Source organism: Monodon monoceros, unplaced genomic scaffold, assembly GCF_005190385.1.
Source record: "Monodon monoceros isolate NGI ecotype Baffin Bay Population unplaced genomic scaffold, NGI_Narwhal_1 Super_Scaffold_18, whole genome shotgun sequence".
NCBI lineage: Eukaryota > Metazoa > Chordata > Mammalia > Artiodactyla > Monodontidae > Monodon > Monodon monoceros.
This window is the reverse complement of record NW_021703774.1, coordinates 49,424,356-49,447,767: the sequence shown is the minus strand read 5'-3', so window position 1 is coordinate 49,447,767 and position 23,412 is coordinate 49,424,356. Positions and strand designations below refer to the sequence as shown.

At 37.8% G+C, this 23,412-nt stretch overlaps 1 protein-coding gene across 5 annotated transcripts in view; it reads left to right on the top strand.

Annotated features, from left to right (window-relative positions):
* The window catches only part of RALGPS2 (Ral GEF with PH domain and SH3 binding motif 2), a 162,588-nt gene that overhangs the window by 13,111 nt on the left and 126,065 nt on the right, over positions 1 to 23,412 (top strand). The window contains exon 2 of one of the 5 annotated variants that reach the window (XM_029228378.1): positions 8,124 to 8,198. The exons of 3 other annotated variants lie outside the window; for them this stretch is intronic. The gene's annotated coding sequence lies outside the window, so the exon portion shown is untranslated. Of the gene's footprint in view, positions 1 to 5,569; positions 8,199 to 23,412 lie in introns of those variants that run through there. One more of the 5 variants, XM_029228377.1, reaches the window with a different exon arrangement.

Sequence of the window (23,412 nt, the reverse complement as noted above, 5' to 3'; positions counted from 1 at the left end):
AGATCGTATGTAGTTATGTGTCAGATTGAAGAGCAGTTTGCAGGAGCGGAGGGAGGCTCAGTGAGGGCAGGAGTGGTCCTAAGAAATGTGTTTCATTAAGGTGGTAAGAACTTAAGTATTGGGGAACAGCATTACTGAAGATATAGTAACAGAAATTAGTCTTTTTGTCATGCTTTGGATTGAAGGGTTTTTGGAGTGATGGAGTGGGAAATAACTTGGTAAAATGGGCAGGTTATTCAGTCCTTAGAAGTAAAGCAGATTAAAATTTAAGGGGTAGTACATACTGTTAATAACTTTTAGCTTCTCACTCTGTTTCCTTTCTTCTTAAGGCTGTAAATTGATAATTTGTAAATGAAGACTGGAGGGAAAATCCAAACTGTTTAGAACCAGTGTTCTTTTAAAAAAAGGGAGAGGGGCTTCTAGTTATATATGTATTAGGTAAGCTTCCCAACAAGAAGGTTTAAAACAATATTGATAGCAAAGTAACATTAATAAGTTATATGTTTACTTTTTCCTTTCTGTCCGTATGACTTGGTCTTAGCTAATTATGTAGCAGAAGGTTTTTAGTTCAAAACTTTCCTCTGCCATTAAGAAAGCCAAAAGGTGTAGGGTTGAACTCATCTGCAGAAAGAGTTTTAGAGATAAAATGTTGAAGATTTGAACTTAAGGGAACTAGCAGTACTGTTGAAGCCGTCTGTGGGCAGCGTGGGCAGCTGTGAATTGGCTGTAGTAATAGTGTCAACATATCTAGCCCCCTCTTCTGCTTCAGTTCAATGTGGCGCAATAGACATAGCTATAGGAATGGATAGGGTTATTGATGTTTACTACTTCTGTCTCTGAGCAGAATTGAAAATGATAGATGGCAATGGGTTTTTCCTTCTCTCAGTCATAATACTGTTGCTGTAGTATGGCCACCCTTGACTTAACAATTGCTGGGCCTGTGTCCCATGTCTCACTTGTGCGACCCTGTAAATTATATGATCTCCTTAATAACAACCAAAATTTGTATTTATAACTCCTTAATTACACTATAACTAAATAGATTAAAAATACTGAAAAGACTTTTGAGCCCCAGATTAATGGTGACTTAGCTGACTCAGTGTCCTAGACATGTGTTTTATAATTCTGGTGTGCCTACAGTTCCTTTGAAGGAAATCTCCTTTTTCCATAGTACACTGCAGAGGAACAGACTTTAATAGCTATGTTTTTAACCATATAGAACTATATTGCACCTGATTGGCCCAGGAGTGGGCATTTGACCTAAGGGCTGTTAATCTGTAAACCAGCTAACAACCTAGGATTGTCTGGTGGGGAAAATTACAGCCATTTATAGGAAATATGGAGTTAATTTGCCATTGAGCCATGGGAGCTGAAGCTGGAAGGATACATTAGTGTAGAATCCTGTAAAAGTAAAGTTTAAGAGACTGGAAAGTAAGTATAAGCAGAAGCTATGAGTACAAAAATGATAAAGGAGTTGAGGACGCCAGTGGGTAACCAGAAAAGAATATGGGGCATCTGTGCCGAGAGAAGCACAAAGTTGTAAGCAAGGAACCATGTGGTGAGAGAAAGGCAGGCACAGAGCCTGAGATTGAAGATTCTGCTTTCTGGCTCTGTAGATACTCTTCTTCCATTTCTCTAGTACGTCTGTGGCTCCTGCCCTTCTTGAGACGACATCCAGTTTTTTCCCAAGAAAGAATGCAGGCTTTGGTGTCAGACTTCTGGCAGTCGAATTCTGGTTATGTCTTTTACTTGCTGTGTGACTTGGGCAGGTTGTTGCTCTCATTCCTCATCTGTAAAAAGTGAGCATCGTAAATAATTCCTTTCCTTTTGGGGTTGATGTGAAGATTAAATGAGATGACACATACAAAGCTTTTACAACAATACTAAGACCATAATATATACCTAAAATGATATTTGGGGTAACTTGAATGAATTTCTTGCAAGTAAAAGAGCCTAAGTAGTTAATTTACTTGTAGATTCACTTAGAGAAGTGCAACCCAGTGTGTGGGTTGGTAAAGATTATTTTAGGTAGTGTATAGGGCATTAAAAAATACTGTCTTATTCATTGTGAATAATAGGACTTGTTATATTTACAGGCATACCTTGTTTTACTGTACTTTGCTTTATTGCACTTCACAGATACTTCGTTTTTTACAAATTGAAGGTTTGTGGCAACCCTGCATTGAGCAAGCCTGTTGGTGCCATTTTTCCAACAGCATTTTCTCACTTTGTGTCTCTGGGTCACATTTTGGTAGTAATCCTCACAATGTTTCAAGCTTTTTCATTATTATATTTGTTATGGTGATCTGTGGTCAATCATCTTTGATGTTACTATTGTAATTGTTTTGGGGCACCACGAACCTTACCCCTGTGTAAGATAGTGAACTTAATAAATGTTGTGTGTGCTCTGGCTGCTCCACCAACTGGCATGGCCCACCCCCAGCCCCGCTGGTCTCTCTCCCTCTCTTGGGGCCCCCCTATTCCAAGAAAGGGTATTGAAATTAGGCCAGTTAATAACCCTACATTGGCCTCTAAGTGTTCAAGGGAAAGGAAGGGTCGCACATCTTTCCCTTTAAATCAGAAGCTAGAAATGATTAAGCTTAGTGTGGAAGGCATGTTGAAAACTGAGATAAGAAGTGAAACAGCCTTATTGTTCATAATGGAGAAAGTTGTAGTGGTCTGAACCGAAGATCAGACCAGCTACAACATTCTGTTCAGTCAAAGCCTGATCCAGAGCAAGGCCCTAACTCTCTTCAATTGTATGAATACTGGGAGAGGTGAGGAAGCTGCAGAAGAAAAGTTTGAAGCTAGTAGAGGTTGGTTCATGAGGTTGAAGGAAAGAAGCCGTCTCTGTAACATAAAAGTGCAAGGTGAAACAGCAAGTGCTGATGGAGAATCTGCAGCAACTTAGCCAGAAGATCTAGCTAAGATAATTAATGAAGGTGGCTACACTAAACAGCACATTTTCAATGTAGACGAAACAGCATTCTATTGGAAGAAGATGCCATCTAGGACTTTGATAGCTAGAGAGGAGAAGCCAATGCTTGGCTTCAAAGTTTCAAAGGACAGGCTGACTCTACTGTTACCGGCTAATGCATCTGGTGGCTTTATTTATTCATTCATTCATTTATTTTTGGCTGCACCACATGGCTTGTGGGATCTACTTTAAATTGAAGCCAGTGCTCATTTACCATTCCAAAAGTCCTATGCCCCTTAAGAATTATGCTAAATCTACTTTGCCTGTGCTTTACAAATGGAATAACAAAGCCTTAAGGGTAGGACATCTCTTTCCAATTTTTGTTTGTTTTTCAAAACAACTTTTTATTGAAGCATGGTTGATTTACAATGTTGTGTTAGTTTCAGGTGTACAGCAAAGTGATTCAGTTATATATATTCATTTTCAGATTCTTTTCCATTACAGGTTGTTACAGGATATTTATTGAATATAGTTCCCTGTGCCATATGATAGGTCTTTGTTGTTTATTTAATTTATATGTAGCAGTATGTGTCTGTTAATCCCAAACTCCTAATTTATCCCTCCCCCACACCTTTCCCCTTTGGTAACCGTAAGTTAGTTTTCTATGTCTGTGAGTCTGTTTCTGTTTTGTATATAAGTTCATTTGTATCATATTTTTAGATTACACATATAACTGATATCATATAATATTTGTCTTTCTCTGACTTACTTCATTCAGTATGATAATCTCTGGGTCCACCCATGTTGCTGCAAATGGTATTATTCCCTTTTTATGGCTGAGTAATATTCCATTGTGTGTATGTATGGGGGTGTGTGTTTGTGTATATATATATATATATATACACACACACACATACCATATCTTCTCTATCCATTCATCTGTCAGTGGACATTTAGGTTGTTTCCATGTCTTGGCTGTTGTAAATAGTGCTGCTGTGAACTTTGGGGTGCATGTATCTTTTCGAGTTAGAGTTTTTGTCCTTTCTGGATATATGCCCAGTAGCGGACTACTGGATCATATGGTAATTATTTTTTAAGGAACCTCCATACTGTTCTCCATAGTGGCTGCACCAGTTTACATTCCCACCAACAGTGTTTACAACATGTTTTACTGAATATTTTAAGTCTACTGTTGAAACCTACTGCTCAGAAAAAAGATTCCTTTCAAAATATTACTGCTCATTGACAGTGCACCTGGTTACCCAAGAGCTGTGATGAAGGTGTACGAGATTAATGTTGTTTTCATGCCTCCTAATACAAGATCCATTCTGCAGCCCATGGATCAGAGAGTAATTTTGACTTTCGAGTCTTATTATTTAAGAAATACATTTTCTAAGGCTATAGCTGCCATAGATAGTGATTCCTCTGATGGATCTGGGCAAAGTCAGTTGAAAACCTTCTGGAAAGGATTCACCATTCTTGATGCCAGTGAGAACGTTCATGATCCGTGGGAAGAGGTCAAAATATCAACATGAACAGGAGTTTGGAAGAAGTTGATTACAACTCTCATGGATGATTTTGAAGGGTTCAAGACTTAAGTGGAGGAAGTAACTGCAGCTATGGTGGAAATAGCAAGAGAACTAGAACAAGAAGTGGAACCTGAAGATGTGATTGAATTGCTGCAATCTCATGATAAAACTTGAATGGATGAGGAGTTGCTTCTTAGGGATGAGCAAGAAAGTGTTTACTTGATATAGAATCTACTCCTGATGCAGATACAGTGACAGTTGTTGAAATTTTAACAAAGGGTTTAGAATATTACAAAAACTTAGTTGATAAAGCAGTGGCAGTGTTTGAGGCTTGATTCCAATTTTTGAAAGAAGTTCTGTGGGTAAAACGCTATCAAACAGCATTGCATGCTACAGAGAAATCATTCATAAAAGGAAGAGTCAATCAGTGTGGCAAGCTTCATTGTTGTCTTATTTTAAGAAATTGCCATAGCCACCCAGTCTTCAGCAACCACCAATGTGATCAAGCAGCAGCCATCAACATTGAGGCAAGACCCTCCACCCACAAAATGATTGACTTGCTGAAGGCTCAGATGGTGGTTAGTGTTTTCTAGAAATAAAGTATTTGTTTTTAAAGAAAGAGTACATTTATTTATTTATTGGCTGCGTTGGGTCTTCATTGCTGCTTGCAGGCTTTCTCTAGTTGTGGCGAGTGGGGGCTACTCTTCGTTGCGGTGCGTGGGCTTCTTATTGCAGTGGCTTCTCATGTTGTGGAGCACGGGCCCTAGAGCACGCAGGGTTCAGTAGTTGCAGCACACGGGCTTCAGTAGTTGCAACGCATGGGGTCTAGGACATGTGGGCTCTAGGGCACGTGGGCTTCAGGATCAGTAGTTGCAGCTTGTGGGCTCTAGAGCGCAGGCTCAGTAGTTGTGGCACATGGGCTTAGTTGCTCTGTGGCATGTGGGATCTTACCGGAACAGGGCTCAAACCCGTGTCCCCTACACTGGCAGGTGGATTCTTAACCTGTACCACCAGGGGAGTCCCCCAAATAAAGTATTTTAAAATAAAGGTATGTACTTTTTTTAGACATAACATTGTACACTTAATAGATCATAGTATAGTGTAAACGTAACTTCTGTGTGCACTGAAAAACCAAAAAAATTGGTGAAACTTGCTTTATTGCAATATTCAGTTTATTGCGGTGGTCTGGAACTGAACTCAGAATATCTCAGAGGTATCCTTTATTTTTTAACCATTTCATAGTTACTTGGTGCTGTTCTAAGCATTTTACCTGTGTCAACTCATTGGATTGTCACAATAACCTGGTGAAGAAGGTACTGTTGTTACTTTCATTTTAAAGAGGTAGAAACTGAGAAACAGGAAGGCTAACCATCTTGCCTTATGTTATACAATATGTAAGTGGCAGAACTAGGATTTGAACCCAGGTGTTATGGTTGTAGTTCTAGTTTTTAAGCATCTATTTCCTTCTCAGTTCTTATTTGCCTTTTAAATGAAGCCAAGGAAGAGGTCTCAGTTTGTTGCTACTATTTCTTTTACATTTCTGTAGTGCTTCTCTCCCATTTTTAACAAAGAGGTAGGATTTATGAACAGAGTGTTAGGTGGGCAAGATATGATACTAGGTAGTATACTACTGTAAGAATTTTATACTGTATGTGAAGTGGTATAATATCACTTGAAGGTAGACCATCGTAAGTGAAAAGATACATACTATCCTCAAGCAATTCTGTTTTTAAAAAGGTTACAAGTAATAAGCCATCAAAAGAGATAAAGTGAAATCAGAGTATATACTCATTTAATTCAAAAAAAGGCATAAAAAGAGGGAAAAAAAGAACATGGGACAAAGAGAAACAAATAGTAAGGCAATAGACTTAATTTTAACCAGATTGGTAATCACATTAAATATAAATGGTCTAAACACACCAGTTAAAAGGCAGAGATTAACAGATTGGATTTAGCAAGACCCAACTATATCATTGCCTATAAGAAACATAACTTTAAATATAAAGATACAAATAGGTTAAAAGTAAAGGATGGAAAAAGATATACTATACTTACAATAGTCAAAAGAAAGATGGAGTGGCTATAGTAATATTAGACAAAGTAGATTTCTTCAGAGCAAAGGATGTTTCCAAGGATAAAGAATGTCCTTACAAAATAATAGAGGTCAGTTAATCAAGGGGGCATAACAGTTCTAAACGTTTGTGCCTCTGATAACAGAATTTCAAAAATACCTGAAACAAAATGGATAGAACTCCAAGGAGAAACAGTCAGATCTGCAATTTTAGTTGGATATTTTAATACCCTTTCCTGAGCATTTGAAGTTACAAAGATATTTTACAGAGACATAATGGACTTGAACAATACTGTCAACCAATTGACCTAATTAACATTTATAGAATATTTCACCTAACGATAGCAGAATATTCTTCTTACATGTCCACGGAACATTCTCCATGATGGACCATGTTTTGGGGTCATAAAACAAGTCTCCATAATTTAAAAGGATTGAGATCCTGTGCTCTCTGATCACAATGGAATTAAATTAGAAATTACTAACAGAAGACTTTGGAAAACTTACTTGGAAACTAAATAACACAATTCAAAGAGATTAAAAGATTTTGTACGGAATGAAAATGAAAACACAACATATCAGAATTTGTGAGATTCCACTAAAGCAGAACTTGGGGGGAATTTATAGCACTGAATGCTTATATTAGAAAAAAAAAGATCTCAAATTAATGACCTCCACTTCTACCTTAAGAAATTAAAAATCAAATTAAACCATAGTAATTAGAAGAGAGGAGACGGTAAAGACCAATGTGGAAATTAAGTATAGAAAACAGAAAAAAGTAGACAGAATTAGTGAAACCTAAAACTGACTTTGGGAAGATCAATAAAATTGATGAAGTTCTAACCTGACCAACAGAGGTGACATCATTACAGATTCTATAGATAATAAAAGAATAACAGGGCTTCCCTGGTGGCGCAGTGGTTGAGAGTCCGCCTGCTGATGCAGGGGACACGGGTTCGTGCCCCGGTCCGGGAAGATCCCACATGCCACGGAGCGGCTGGGCCCGTGAGCTATGGCCGCTGAGCCTGCACGTCCGGAGCCTGTGCAAAAAAAAAAAAAAAAAAAGAATAACAGAATATTATGAACAACTTTATGCCTATAAATTTTATAACAAAGGAAAAGGACAAATTCTTCAAAAGACATACTACTAAACTTCACTCAAGAATAGACAACCTGAATGGCCGTGTATCTGTTAAAGAAATTGAATTTTTGATTGAAATATTCCCACCAAAAGAATACCTCCAGGCCCAGATGACTTCACAAGTGAATTCTACTAAGTATTTAAGGAATAAATTATAACAGTTCTACAGAAACACTTTGAGAAAATTTCAGAGGAGGGAGTGCTTCTTAATTTATCAATAGTTCTAGTAGTTTCATAGGTTCCATCAGATTTTCTACACAGTCATGTTTGCAAAAAAAAAAAACAGACACCTTTTCCTTTCCATTCTAGATGCCTTTTATTTCTTTTTCTTTCTTGACTGCACTGTCTGGAATCTCCTCCAGTACACTGTGGAACAGAAGTGGTGAGAGTAGACAACCTTGTTTTATTTCTGGTCTTAGGGAGAAATCATTTGGTTTTCGGCCATTAAAACTGCATTATTTGTAGTTTTTTCAGATATGCCCTTTATTGGGTTGAAGAAGTTCCTTTCTAAAATGTGCTCCGGTATTATCTGGAATGGAGGTAAGACTGTTAAATGCTTTTTTATTTTTGCATTTATAGAGTTGATTACATGGTTTTTCTTTTTTAGTTGGTTCATAGAATGAGTTACATTCATTGCCTTTTTTTTTTTTTTTTTTTTGCGGTATGCAGGCCTCTCACTGTTGTGGCCTCCCCTGTTGCGGAGCACAGGCTCCGGACGCGGAGGCTCAGCGGCCATGGCTCACGGGCCCAGCTGCTCTGCGGCATGTGGGGTCTTCCCGGACCGGGGCACGAACCCGTGTCCCCTGCATCAGCAGGCGGACTCTCAACCACTGCGCCACCAGGGAAGCCCCATTCATTGCTTTTTAAATGTTAAACTAAACTTGCATTCCTAGAATAAACCCCATTTGGTCATCATGTACTATATTTTCTTTAAAAAAATGTTGCATTCAGTTTCCTATAATTTGTTTAGAACTTTCGCATGTGGAATATTTTTGCGCAGTCTTCTTTTCTCATAATGTTTGTGTCTAGTTTAAGTGTAAGGGTTATTCTGGCCTCACAAAGTATTATTAAGTGAGTTCAGTAAAGTTATGGGATACAGGATCAATATATAAATATCAATTGCACTTCTTTGTACTAGCAACGAACAGTCAGAAATTGAAATTTAATAAAACCGATACCATTGACAATAGCAACATGTATGAAATACTGAAAACTATGCACAGCATTGCTGAACAAAAATTAAAGAACATGTAGATATATGGGGAGATATTCTTTGTGCATGGGTTGGAAGACTCGTTGTTGCTAAGGTGAAACACTCCCCAATTGAGCTGTTGATTCAGTGCAACCCAATCAAAATCTTAGCAGGCTTTATTGTAGAAATTGACAAGCTGATTCTGAAATTCATGTAGAAATGGCAAGGACCTAGAATATCTAAAACAACTTTGAAAAAGAAGAACAAAGTTGGAGAGCTAATACTACCTGATACCACAATTCATTATAAAGCTAAAGTAATCAAAACAGTGTAGTATTGGTGTAAATATAGAGAAATAGATCATTGAAATAGAAAAGTCCAAAAATAAGTCCAGTAAATATATAGACAACTGAATTTTAATGAAGTACAAAGGCAATTCATTGAAGAAAGGATAGTCTGTTTAAAAAAAATGCTGGCTCAATTGGATATCCATATACAAGCAAATGAACTTCAGTCTGTATCTTGCATTGTCTACAAAAATTAAGTCAAAATGAATCATAGGCCTAAGTGTAACACCTAAAGATATAAAACTTTTAGACAAAAACAGGAGAAAATCTTTGTGACCTTGAGTTAGGCGAATATTTGTTAGGTACGACACCAAAAGCACAACCAATAATAAGACACATTGATAAAATGAACTCTATCAAATTAAAAATGTGTGCTCTTTGGGGGCTTCCCTGGTGGCGCAGTGGTTGAAGGTCCGCCTGCCGATGCAGGGGACATGGGTTCGTGCCCCGGTCCGGGAGGATCCCACATGCCGTGGAGCGGCTGGGCCTGTGAGCCATGCCCGCTGAGCCTGCACATCCGGAGCCTGTGCTCCGCAATGGGAGAGGCCGCAACAGTGAGAGGCCCACGTACCGATAGATAGATAGATAGATAGATAGATAGTGTGCTCTTTGAAAGATAATAAGAGATGCTTAGTAAGCACCTGTAGAAATGAGTTGGCTCTTTGGTCCTCTTGGTGTCCTGACCTGGAACTTAGGGTCATGGGCTCCTGCCTCTCTTACGCTCTCAACTGCCTCAAGTGGCCTTCTATAGCCCTTATTTTTCTCACCTGTAAAATGTATGGTTTGGACCACATGATTTCCAAGGTTCCTTCCAGCTCAGACACCCAACGTGTCTGTGTAACAATTGACTTGGAAAGCAATATCTACCAGTAAACATGTTTTTTAAAAAAAATTTTTAAAGTTTAATTCGTTTGGAGCAGTGGTTCTCAACTGAGGCAGTTTTGCTCCCCAGGAGACATTTGGCAGTATCTGGAGATGTTTGATTGCCAAAACTAGTTCAATGGCATCTAGTGGATAGAGACCGCAGCTACTACCAAACAGCCTACAATGCACAGCAAAGTCCTCCTCACACAGAATTACCTAGTTCCAAATGTCAATAACACCAACGTTAAGAAACCTTGGTTTAAAGTATCTAAAGTCAATTTAGCTGCTTATTATTTGAAACCTGTGTTATTATACATTCCTGTGTTGAACATGTTATTGGCAAAAACAAGTTGCTAAGTAAAATCCTTTGGAGAAAATTGTGTCTTAGACTTTTGGGAATGTGAGGATGATGTGTTTCTTTCATTTTTGAAATAATGATTTTTATATAGCCACCTGGAGTTGATCAATTTGGATATGCTGAAGTATTTGTTTTCATATCATTTGGAAAAAGTGTTTAAAAAAAATTACCGCCACCATACATATAATTTCCCACGCTAGTCTAGTAGAAGCCACCCGTAGAGCTTAATTTTAATCGATGGACTAAAATTTAGTTTGTTTTTGAAATAATTAGTGGAGCTTTGATATCTGAAATTTAGATTTAAGATTCATTAATTTAAAATGCCTACCTAGCCTCCTTTTTGCCAGTATTCCACAAATGGGCCAAGACCCTGGTTCTCAGATAAGTTCAGCAGCTTACATGGTGACACTTTGGATTTTAGTATTTTCTTCTTTTTCCTTTTAAAAAGAGAGTCTGGGGGAGAAAGTAGGTTTTAGTGGAAGAATGAGGGAAAAGAACAAGGATTTGAAATAGGTTGAGAACATTGGTCCTTAATATGTTGCTTACGAGGAACAGTATTTTTCCAAGTAGAGGAATACTGGGAATTTTGTGTATTCAATTTGATTAGTAGTTTGCTGGTACTACAAATATATCTACAGTTGTGCCCAGAAGACTGATGTTATTTATACGGCTGAATTTCGTCCAATTACAGCCTTCCTCTGCATATTACTCCCATCTGTTGTACTAAAGGAGTGCTTTCTGAGGTAGAATCTGTCCCTGTTTTTGTTCTAGACCAGGAGTTGGCCAACTTTGCATAAAGGCCCAGATAGTCAATACTTTAGGCCTTTTTTGCAGGTCATACAGTCTGTGTTGCATCTATTCAGGTCTGCCTTTATAGCATGAAAGTAACCATAAACAATACAGAAATGAATGAGTGTGGCTGTGTTCCAATAAAACTTAATTTATAAAAACAGGCCTGGGTTCAGATTGTGGGTTATAGTTGGCCAGCCCCTGTTCTAGGCTATCAGCATTTTCTCTTTGGAACATTTGGCACTTTCTGGTTAGTTTCCCAGTGGTACCTTTTCACTTGCAGCTGCTCTGCTGTATGGAATGGCTTTTCCTGATGATGGTATGTGATAAGTAGATGACAGGAACTTTAAATGAGAAGTAGAATGGTAAGGCAGGCTGAGTTCCTTTCTTGATCACAACCCAAATTCTAGCAAGTTTACCTTTGAAAAGTCTCTGGAATTAGTTTTTTTTTTTTTATGTAAGTACTTACAACCTCTTGGCTAGAGTAGGGCAGTACCTTCTTATCGCTCCCTCTGCTTTTAAGGTTCTCTCCCTAATCCATCAACCTCCACAGATGTTGCCAGTTACCTTTCTAAAATGAAAGTATTATGGCACATATCTCTACCTGTAAAATTATACAGTGACTTTCAGTCACCTGGGATAGTGATTCGTAACCGCTTTTCATTTCTGAGTCCCTTTGAAAAATCATTTGATAGCTGTGGATCCAGGAAAATGATATTTTTGTGTGTTCATCACACAGTTTTCATGCTTTTGGGGAGTTGGGCATTTCATGGCCCCAGGGTTTAATTCATAGTCTCTTAGTTAAGAAATCTTGATTTAGAAAATAAAATGCATATTTCTTTCCCATGCTGTTAATGCTTTATGATCTGATTCCAGTCTGCCTTTACAGTTTATTGTCCATGTTCTCACACACACACACACACACACACACTCACATGCTTTTTCTGCAAAGAATTAACCAACATTCTCCTGTCATGCCAATTTCTCCTATTCTGTCTTTGCAAGTATTATTTCCTCTTGCCATGAACATCCTTACCATTTCCCTTGCATCTGCCCAATATCTACTCATTAAGACTCATCTCAAATATCAGATTCTCTGTGAAAATTTTCCTCACATTTCCTCCTTGGCATAAATAAATATGAAGGAATTGTGGCGACTGATACATGTAGGGAAGCCTTTCTTTTGGAGGGGAGGGGTGGGAAAAGCTTGGAAGGAGGAAACTTCCAGGAAAGATTTTTTACGCTTAAGAGATATTCCTCTTCTTAAACGTCTATGAGCCTCAGTTTCCTAAGTTGAATATAATATTTATCTTAGGGGGCTGTTAAAATAAGTAAAGAAGAGTGTTCCAATCTCCATAACACCTCAATATTTATACAGGAAATTATCTTCTCCTGGTCATTGGGTGGCCCCAGGAACGTACGCAGGAGTAAACATCTTCAGAGACCCAGAACTCTCGGTTCTTAATAAAATGTTCTAATGGAAAACTAGGTTGTAAATTTACTAAAACAAAATTTCCTGAAATCCTTCTGCTGAAATTCTGGTAGGGTGTGTTTTGTGAGCTACAAGTCACTATGCAAATATTTATGTTGTTAAAGGCATTGCTGCTTTTAAAAGGCCAGTGGGGTCTTTGCTATTAGAATGATGCTTTTTTGGTCTAGTCAGTTCTGTTAGAATAGAGCTCTGTCTCTCACAAATTAACACTTGTGGTTTTCACTCTTCCATGAATGACTGGGAGAGTGTATGAAATATGATAATTTGTAATTTTTCTGGGCACATATTTGATCCTAGTCTGACACTGGTAGGCACATCTCCGTGTAATTTGTTATTCTCCATTTTTTGTGTGTAGTTAATTATTATTGCCAGCACTGTCTGTGCTGTGGGAGCCAGCTTGTAGTGCTGTGGCCAAAGAGAAGCAAAGGCAATACATCTAGGAAGAGGGATTTTGAATAAACTAAAAAGTAAAATGTAAGATTCTGTGGTGGTTTAAATTCATGATGTGAATGGGTCTACTTTGCAAGTTGTATGGTACTGTAAGTAGAAATTATTTCAGTGTTTTTAGAGTCATTGAACGTCTGTAGGAGTAAAAAAATTAGTTATACTTTAATGTGTTATATGCCATAGTAATATTCTCAAATTTGGGGATTTTTCAAGATGTCTTGGGACAGATCCCTCATAAACATGAGGATCTGTTGTACTTGAAGTCATCAGAAGGGTATCCATTTGTTGAGATTTATGAATTCAACAGGAGTATCTTTCTGTCACTGTGTATGTGCATGTGTGCATATCTTCTGAATGAAACTTGTAAGATCGTATAATTTAATAGTCCGATATGTAAGGACTCTGCCTTTTCATTGCCTATAGGATAAAGTCCAAGCTTTTCTTTTTTTTTTTTTTTTTTTGCGGTACTTGGGCCTCTCACCGTTGTGGCCTCTCCCGTTGCAGAGCACAGGCCCCGGACGCGCAGACTCAGCAGCCATGGCTCACGGGCCTAGCCGCTCCGCGGCATGTGGGATCTTCCCGGACCGGCGGACTCTCAACCACTGCACCACCAGGGAAGGCCCAGGCTTTTCTTTTTACTGTGGCAAACGTTGCCCTTTATACCTACTTCTCCAGACTCAGTTCCTGTTGCTTTCCATCACTCGTGCATTTTACCCTCTAATTACATTGCCCTCAACTGTTGGTGGTTCCCTGAATGCCAGTGACAAAGGCTTTCACTGTACGTAGCCTGTGTACGTGGTATTTTCTCTCATGTTCACCTAATGAACTTCTGTTAGACGTGAAGAGAGAGAGAGACCAGATGTTTTACCCTCTACTGCCCCACATTTCCACAGTATTTAAACATCCAGTTAAGGATTGGTAGAGAGAGAGGGTAATTTGGCATTGTAGAAAGCACGAAAGATTAGCAAATAGCAGACTTGTATTTAAGATCTACCTCTGCCGTTAACTGATTATGTGAGTTTGGCCAGATCACATGACCTCCCATTAGAGTGCTGTCTTACTGTAAAATCAGGGGATTGGAATAAAGCAGGGGGTTAGCAAACTTGCCTGTCCCTTCTTTTCTTTTTCTTCACTTCCATTTTCCTTCCCTCCCCTTCTTTTTTATTCTTGCACATTTGAAGGATACAATGCTTTCACATTGCTTTATAGTAAATTACTACAGCAGTGATTCTCCGTGGGGAGTGGAGGGGTAGCGCATTTCCCGGGATGAGGGAGGCAAATATTAAAATAAGGGAAGACCTGGGGGTTTGAAATGTACTCCAAGGGGAGATCTCCAGAGCACCTTCCACCTCTTAAATAATATTCATCTGTGTTATTGCATGAGGCAAAAATATTTAAGAGTTTATGTAGCTTAGTTCCAAAAGGCTGTTCATGAGATCATTTTGGCTCTGAGGTTGAAAATGACACTAAATAAATGGCTACTAACGCCATCTGTTGGTAGGAAGAGTTTTACTTTTTATTAGATGTGTACTTTATTCTCTGAAATTTTGCAAGTTGAAGATTTTTACGTCGAGGAGGTTTTGTATAATTCAGGAGAACTTTTTATTTTGAACGAATTTCAGACTAAAAGGAAAGTTATTATAAGAGTAGTAAAGAGAACTCCTGTATGCCCTCTATACAAATTCACCAGTTTTCAACATTTTGCCCCATTCGCTTTGTCATTCATTTATTTCTCTTTCTCTCTCACACACATACATGCTATTTTTCTGAAATATTTGCGATTAGTTTGCATGCCTCATATCCTTTTACCTCTTTTTTTTTTTTTTTTTTTTTTCAGTACGCAGGCCTCTCACTGTTGTGGCCTCTCCCGTTGCGGAGCACAGGCTCTGGACACGCAGGCTTAGCGGCCATGGCTCAGGGACCTAGCCGCTCCGTGGCATGTGGGATCTTCCTGGACCGGGGCACGAACCCGTGTCCCCCTGCATCTGCAGGCGGACTCCCAACCACTGCGCCACCAGGGAAGCTCTCCTTTTACCTCTTAATACTTCATTTCTTAAGAACAAATTTTATTTTTAAAGGGCGTATGCGTTTTTTTGTTTGTTTGTTTTTTAAAGAAGATGTTGGGGGTAGGAGTTTATTTATTTATTTTTGCTGTGTTGTGTCTTCGTTTCTGTGTGAGGGCTTTCTGTAGTTGTAGCAAGCTGGGGCCACTCTTCATCGCGGTGCGCGGGCCTCTCACTATCACGGCCTCTCTTCTTGTGGAGCACAGGCTCCAGACGCGCAGGCTCAGTAGTTGTGGCTCACGGGCCTAGTTGCTCCGCGGCATGTGGGATCCTCCCAGACCAGGGCTCGAACCCGTGTCCCCTGCATTAACAGGCAGATTCTCAACCACTGCGCCACCAGGGAAGCCCAAGAACAAATTTATTCTTTTATATAACCACAATATAGTTATCAAATTCAGGAAACTGATAAAATACTTTGATGTACAGTCTGTATTCCGGTTTTATGAATTGTCCCAATAACATCTTTTATAGCATTTACTGCCCTCCAATACAGGATGTATAGTTGTCATATCTCTTGACTTTCCTTTAGTTTGTAATGGTTCCTCAGCTTTTCTTTGTGCCTCGTAACAATGGCATTTTTTAAAGAACGCATTTATGGAATATTCCTCAGTTTAGTTTTGTCCATTTCCTTGAGATTAGATTCAGGCTATGCATTCGCAGCTCGAGTATTCATAAGGGATGTTGAGTCCCTCCCGGAGTATCACATCAGAGGCACACGATATCTGTCTGCTCCTCATTGGTGATGGTAAATTTGACTCACTCAGTCAAGGTGTTGTCCAGTTTCTTCACAGTATAGTTACTTATTTTCCCTCTTGCAACTAATAAGCAGTCTGTGGGAAAACAGTGTTTTTGTTTTTTCACTTTTTTAAAATTAAAGTCTTTGTAGAAAAATTTTTAATTAAAAATTTTTTTTTAATTTAAAAATTTTCCAACGTTAGGAAAAAATTGACTTGTAAACCTGGAGATAGCCACATTTTAGTGTATGTCAGTACAGTCTCTCTTCTATGCTATAATGATAATGACAACCAAAAAGGATTATACCTCAAATACTGTTTGTCAGATTGCTTTATTGATTTAGCAGTAAGTTGTGGATATTTCCCCATGTATCACTGAGTATATCCTCCTGTGGTATTTTAGTGGCTGCCTAGTGTTCCATTGTATATAATCCTTTGCCTACGGATTGTTCTGTGATGTTCAGTTTAGCCTCATGTTTCAGGTATAAGAATCTCCTGGGTGTCCAGGCTATTGAATTGCCCTCCTTTTTAGACCATTTTGTCTTGCGTTTTAAGGGAGGCACTGCTGTACTGTTGCCTCACCTGAAATCTTGGCTCCGACATAGAGTCCTGACGTCTGTCTTGCTCCTGTCACACTGACTCACCATGCTGTTTTTCTGTTCCACCATTTCATACTAACAAGCTGAGTTCCTTTCTCTGATCATTCTTAGGCCTACAGTGGCACACTTTTGCCAAATTCAGAAATGTATTTCTGATTCAACTGAATTGTTTTTATGTTTTAATTGCTAAAATTGTGCAGTATTGGGGTTTTTGTTTAATTTCAAGTAGTGTATAGTCTTATGAGTGGACTTTTATGGGCTAGTCTTCTGAGTTGAGCTTCTGGCCAAAATGCACACACACCCGCCGGAGCACACACACACAAACAAATGTTTGAAGCATGGTTCATCTTTTTGCTTGGAACTTCCTTTCTGTTACCTGAATTTCTGGTTAACCTATATTTATATTTTGGGCCAGGTCATATAGGAGATCTCAGAGCTCTCATGTATTAGAATCATTTGGCAAATTATCTTTAGTGAACCTTCTATGCTGGAGGTAGAATATAACCTTTAGAGGCATTATTTAATAGATTTTTTTTTTAGTCATTTAATATCTAATCATTTGAAAGTCTCTCTTCCCCTACAGCTAATTAGTTTTAGACTGTTTAGGTACATGGAAATATAAGCTTTCTTTGTAGCTGTGGGCCAGTTTATAAATGGTTCATCTCATTACATCTACAATTTAGTACAAATGCGACAAAATTATATCTGAAAGACTTGTGTTGAGTCTTTATTGACTTAAGGCAAAACAGTTTTAATCCAAGCACATTCTTTAAAGTAGCTTCATTATTTTTAAGCTTTCCTTTACACTTTGAGAAATAATATCTGCTGTTTCATAGATGGGGAGGTTTAAGTGGGCCAGTTTCTTTTCATTGCCCTTTTAACATATGCACTCTAGGTAGGGTATTAAAGTGGCAGTGTGGTAAGTGAAACAGTTTTCTGCTATCCTTATCTTTTTCCTTCTAATTTAAGATCTCAGCTTACTTTGTTTTGAAAATCATCTTAAATATGTACCTAAAATATTTATAAATAAAATATATGTCTGGAAAAGATATAGAGATATTTAAGCTTAAACAGTAATTTGGTAAGTGATCTAGTAAACAGTCTTGCCGGGAAACAATAAGTTCTTTTGACAGGAGATTTCTAAATATGTAGATAAATTTTGACATTATCTTTTTCTTTTTTCAACCTGGGTGGTGTGTGAAATTGCTAAACCTGTAATTGTGGTTCGCTTAACAGTGATTGAAGTTTCTCCAGAACGTCTTTTTTTTTTCCTTACAGTTTCAGGGTGTTCTTATCCATGTGAACTGCTATTGTTTGAAAGATGCTTGTTATCCTTTGATTGAGAATTAAGCAAAAAAAAAAAAAAGCATAGCTTAGAATTTTTTATCACTTATTCTGTACTACTAAAGATACGTGGAATAATTTCAAGTTGTGTACTTCTGAATAAATTCATAAAATAATTTATAACACTCATGTTTAATTTACCCTTAGAAATTAGTCAGCATGCAAAGTGGTATCTCTCTTAAGGGACCTCTCAGCGTTAAATGCAACGATATAGTATTGCAAGCTATTTGTAGATTTATCTCCTTTTTGTCCTGAAAGATATAGTTATTATTAGTTAACATGTTTACACACTTAGAACTTCTAAGAAATGAATATTTTTTAAGTAAAAAAATTTTTTTGTTTAGTAAATTTATTTTCCAGTGTACCTGTGTCAAAATATGCTTTCAAAATGGTTCATTTAGAGGCATAGTTTACTTAGTTTTTCTAATTCATTAGTTTATATTGTAATTTTCACATGCTTCTGGAATTTAGAAGGTCTGCCTTCTATTTAGAAGAAGGTCTGCCTCTTCCTCTCCTTTTGTTTTGTTTGTTGTTGTTGTTTGTTTGTTTGTTTGTTTAAAGCCTCATTACTGATAGATGGACTGTGAACCTCTGCCTAAATATTAGGAAAGTTCCTTGCTCAAGGCCTTACAGCTGGCTGGTAGTGCCCAAGCTAGGATTTGAGCCTAGGGCTTTCCAACTCCAAAATTTGTGTTCTTGCTGTTATACTCTACCATTTTTAGATGCATTGAGTTTTTCCTATATGATTTCATTTAATTCTTGCAACATCTCTCTGAGGTACATTTTATTGTCCCTTATTTATAAACAATTAAATCAGAGTTCAGAGATTACATAATTTACCCAGCGTCACATACCTGGTTAAAGTCCTAGAATTAGTATTCTGTATCTTATGCTTTTCCCACTGAACTGCTTTCACTACCCCTCAGCGTGGGCAGGACCAGCATTCACAAATTAATATGAATTTTGTTAAACTTTTTTCTTTTAAATATCATCTGAGATTGCCATTTTCATGGCTCAGGGATTCTGAATTAGAATGGTGATGGAGGATGAAGGTGATAGAAGTTAAGAGGATAGAATGTGATCATGGGAGTTTTATACAACTAGAAGACTAGGAGAGGGTCCTGGAGAGCAGAGGTTAGAGAAGCCTGGGTGGGAAAGGGGCCTGCACGTCACTTCAGATGCTTTGCTTTTTTGGCAAAAGGTGGGAGTGTTGTTTACTACTCACCTTCCCTAAAGCCCAGTGGCATACCCCTGCATGGTAATCTTTGAAATACTGGTTTTAGTTTCCTAAGGTCATTTCCCTACTCAGAAACCTTTAATGGTGCCTAGTGCCTGTCCCTTCCAATTTAAATTCCCCCTTTTGACAGTTTGAGACCCTCTGCAATCTGGTCCTGTCACTTCTTTGAACCTTTCCAGAGCTCATCAGAAAGGTTCTCCCCACCAGGCAGGTCAGTGTCCACATCATAACTTCTCTCTGGGCCACCTTTACTTTTAAATTTGCACCCTTGATGGTTTTTACTTATCCTTTCTTCATACTCTTCAACCTGTGTTTCTTTATAAACCTATACATCATTTTCTCCTATAGAAATCATGCGACTCTTGAAGCTGAATCACAGCTTAACGAGTTGTAGCGATTCTCTCATTTCTGCTCTTTCCCCTCTAGCCATTTATAAATCTGCTCAGAGGAAGAACAACCTTTTAGGTTCTCTTCTCTGGTTCCCTTCTTCCCTCATTTTGTCTCTCCGCCTCCCCCACCCCACCCCCCCATCCTAGTTTTTTCCTATCCATCAGTTTATCCTTCTTTCCTGTCTTTTGTTTTTCTATCCACCTGTCCTCCTTTTCTCCCTCCCTTCTGGCTGCCTATTCCTACTGTGTAAGCTTGGGCAAGCTACCTATTTGCTCATCTCTAAAAATGGGGTATAATATAATAACTTCATAGGATTTGTTTTGATGATTGAGTGAATTTTTAATGAAAAAGTGCTTAGAGCAGGACCTGGATAATGAGCACTCCATAAATGTTAGCTTTTGTTTGTTATTGTACCGTTTTGTGTATTTTAATGTATGAAACAAATGATAGGGTGTCTATAAAAGGAGAAGTAGTTTTTCTTTTTTACATAAAAGCAAGTTATTTTTTAAAATAGTTATTAAATAGAGGTTAATTTAAAACTTTTAAACATTTTGACAGTCATCTAAAATCATTAATCATCCTAACAGTCTTGGTTAACATACCTGTTTCCACTCCTGACTTTACTTTTATTCGATAACAAAGTTAAACAGAAACCAGGACAAGTTTTTCTACCTGGAGATAAATTAGTTTTTCAGGTACATACTACAACATTCTTAATTGCTTGCTACATGGACTAATTTTGTGATAAATTCTTTCTTTGTCTGCAGAATGTCTTTATGTTGCCTTCTCTTGGATGAGAATTTAGCTGGGTATGGAATTTTAGGTTGATAGTTATTTTCTCTTGGCACTTTGAAAATATTTCATTTTCTTCTGTGTCTTTTGGTATTGTTGAGAAGCTTTCCATTTAATTCATTCCTATGTAAATAAAATGCCTTACCCACTTGTTTTTTAAATAAGTATTCTCCAGTTTAAAGTGATGTATATAGAATATGATTCTTTTTATTTATCCTGCTCAAAGTTTGTGGTTCCTGAATGTGAAGATATATGTCTTTCCCGTATCTTGGAAACTTCTCAGCCTTTCTCTCTTTAAATGTTGCCTTCTGTTATCTCTCTTCCTCTGGAACTCCTCTTAGACGTGTTAGATCTTATTCTATTTTGCATTTCTTTAGTCTTTCTTCACATTTTACATATCATTAAGCCTTTGTTAGAATTTTTGCATAATTTCATTTCTCTTTTCTACTTCACAAATTCTCTCTTTAGTTGTGTTAATCTGATGCTTAATTCTCCAGTGACTCTATCTTCCTTTTCTTTTTAAAAATTTTATTTGGTTCCCTTACAAATGTCTGTCTTGCTTTTTTTTTATAAGGTCTTATTATATTTTCAGTGTCTTCTTTTAAGGCCGCTGGCTTTAATCTTTAATCTGGTTTTATAGCCTGTATCTGATAATTTTTCATCTAAAGTTCTCAAGAGATAATCCTAATGATTGTTGTGTTTCCTTCTTTTACTTGTAGTGGGTTGTTTGCTTATTAGAGTTGGTAAATTTCTATTTTGAGCTTGCAGGCAGAGGGAATTCCGCATTGCCTGCGTTGAAGGAATGTTCCCCCCCCCCCGCCCCAGCCACCCCCCAAATTTTGTTCCCTCCATCTGCCTTGGGTTCCAGGAGTCTCACTGGCTTGTGAACATTTTATTTAAATTTCTAGTCTTGAGGGTCTTGGGCCATGCTGGTAGTATAAATTCAAATTCTGTGTCTGTGCTGGAGCATGCCTAGGATTACAAATTATCATTTTGTAGACACCCTCCACCAGCCACAGTGGTAAGCCCAGGCCAAGACACACAAGTTTCTTATCTTGCTGTACCAGAATTTTTTTTACAGACCATCTTATCACTGATTGGGTAGACTATCAGTCTCTCTGGCTTTATTCTAGGTAAAAGTGTGTGTGGATGGGTTGACGTGGGGAGTGTGTATGTCTCAATTCCATTCTCATCTCTTGGTTGCTTTTTCTGTCCAACTGATGTCAATGTCCATTTCTATATTTCTCTTGTGGTACAAAGATTTTTTACGTTGTTTTTCAGCCATGTTGCTGGAAATAGAAAATAGTCATCATATTCTTTTAAATGTGTGTAGTATTGTGTGTATTGAGTATTTGATTGCCATTCTCCCTATACTTTTATTGTTAATTGGGCATTTATCTAATGTTATCCTGTGAATAACTGCTTTGTTCAGTCATTTATTCATCTTTCCCAGATTAAATAGGCAATTGAGGTCAGTATTGTGTTTATGTGCCTGAGTGCAAAGATGAAAAATAATGGTTTTTCTGTTGTGTTTTGTTTTAAATATGGGTCTTTAAAATCAAGGAACTCAAAATTCATTAAGGAGAGACACATAAATATATCAAAGTGAAAATATAGCAATAGAATTCTGACAGAAGAGCAGTGGAAGCATAAAAGAAGGAGACTAATGACCTCTCTGTGGGAGGCATTGGGGAGCTCTTATAACCCTGCATGTTCATCAGAACGCCTTTCTTTTTAATTTCTTTCGTAATAACTTGAACTTGTTATAAGCAAATACCAAAGGTGATCTTGTTTAGTGCTATAGCAGAAATGATTTGAAGAGTCAACCACATTTTTTATTAAACTTTTGTCAAAATAGCTCAGTATCAATCATGTCAAAGACAAAATCTTTTTTTGTTGTTGGCATTACTCATCAGACTTTTGATGGCTGTAATTATTAAAACAAAGTACTGGGGAATTTGGGACTAATCTCTAATTTTCTTAGATAAAAAAATAAAGAAGGCAGTGCAAGTTTAGCTTAGTGTCAGAAATGCTGGAAGTGCTATGATATACAGACATTTAAATCTTTGGACCTTCCATGAGTGTCATATAAAATACCTTTAACATTTATTTTAAAATAAATTTTAAAGGAGAGCCAAGCACTATAACAACTTTTAAATATTGAGTTGCAATTATGTTGTTTTAACTTTACCCTGTTACTTTCTTTTTCTCATGAAATTTGTAAGTTTACAATAAGAAGGTTCAGTTTCTTTTGTTGAAATTGTCACTTATGTTTTTTTTCTTATAATTGTCTATTTGAATTTTTTAATGTGGTTATATACAAAGGCATGAAAGTCACTTCTGGTTTTCACTATTGTAAATAGTGCTTGATTTAAATATCCTTTATCTATGTAGCTTTTTCTTTTTCTCCAGAGTTTTTTAAGTTTCAAGTGTCCCAGCTTTGGCAGTTTACTATTTATTTATTTATTTGGTTGCTCTGGGTCTTTAGTTGTGGCAGGCGGGCTCCTTAGTTGTGGCATGCGAACTCTTAGTTGCAGCATGCATGAGGGATCTAGTTCCCTGACCAGGGATTGAACCTGGGCCCCTGCACTGGGAGCTGTGGAGTCTTACCCACTGGACCACTAGGGAAGTCCCCTCCAGAGTTATAGTAAGGTGAATTTCTGGTACTGAGATTTTAAGCCATGTGTAAGCATATCAATTCTGTATTATCTGAATGTTTCCAAAGAAATTGCAGTACTTAATTACATTTCACTACCATTTTCCTTATAGTTGCTTAGCTCTTCTAGAGCATGTTTTGTAAAACTATTAAATGTCTTTAGCATAATATTCTTTCTTTTTTTTTTTTTTTTTTTTTACTTTGCGGTACGCAGGCCTCTCACTGCTGTGGCCTCTCCCGTTGTGGAGCACAGGCTCCGGTCGCGCAGGCTCAGCGGCCATGGCTCACGGGCCTAGCCGCTCCGCGGCATGTGGGATCCTCCCGGACCGGGGCACGAACCCGTGTCCCCTGCATCGGCAGGCGGACTCTCAACCACTGAGCCATCAGGGAATCCCTAGCATAATATTCTTAATGATGATAGCGTAAATTATTTTAGAAAAGAACTGGTAC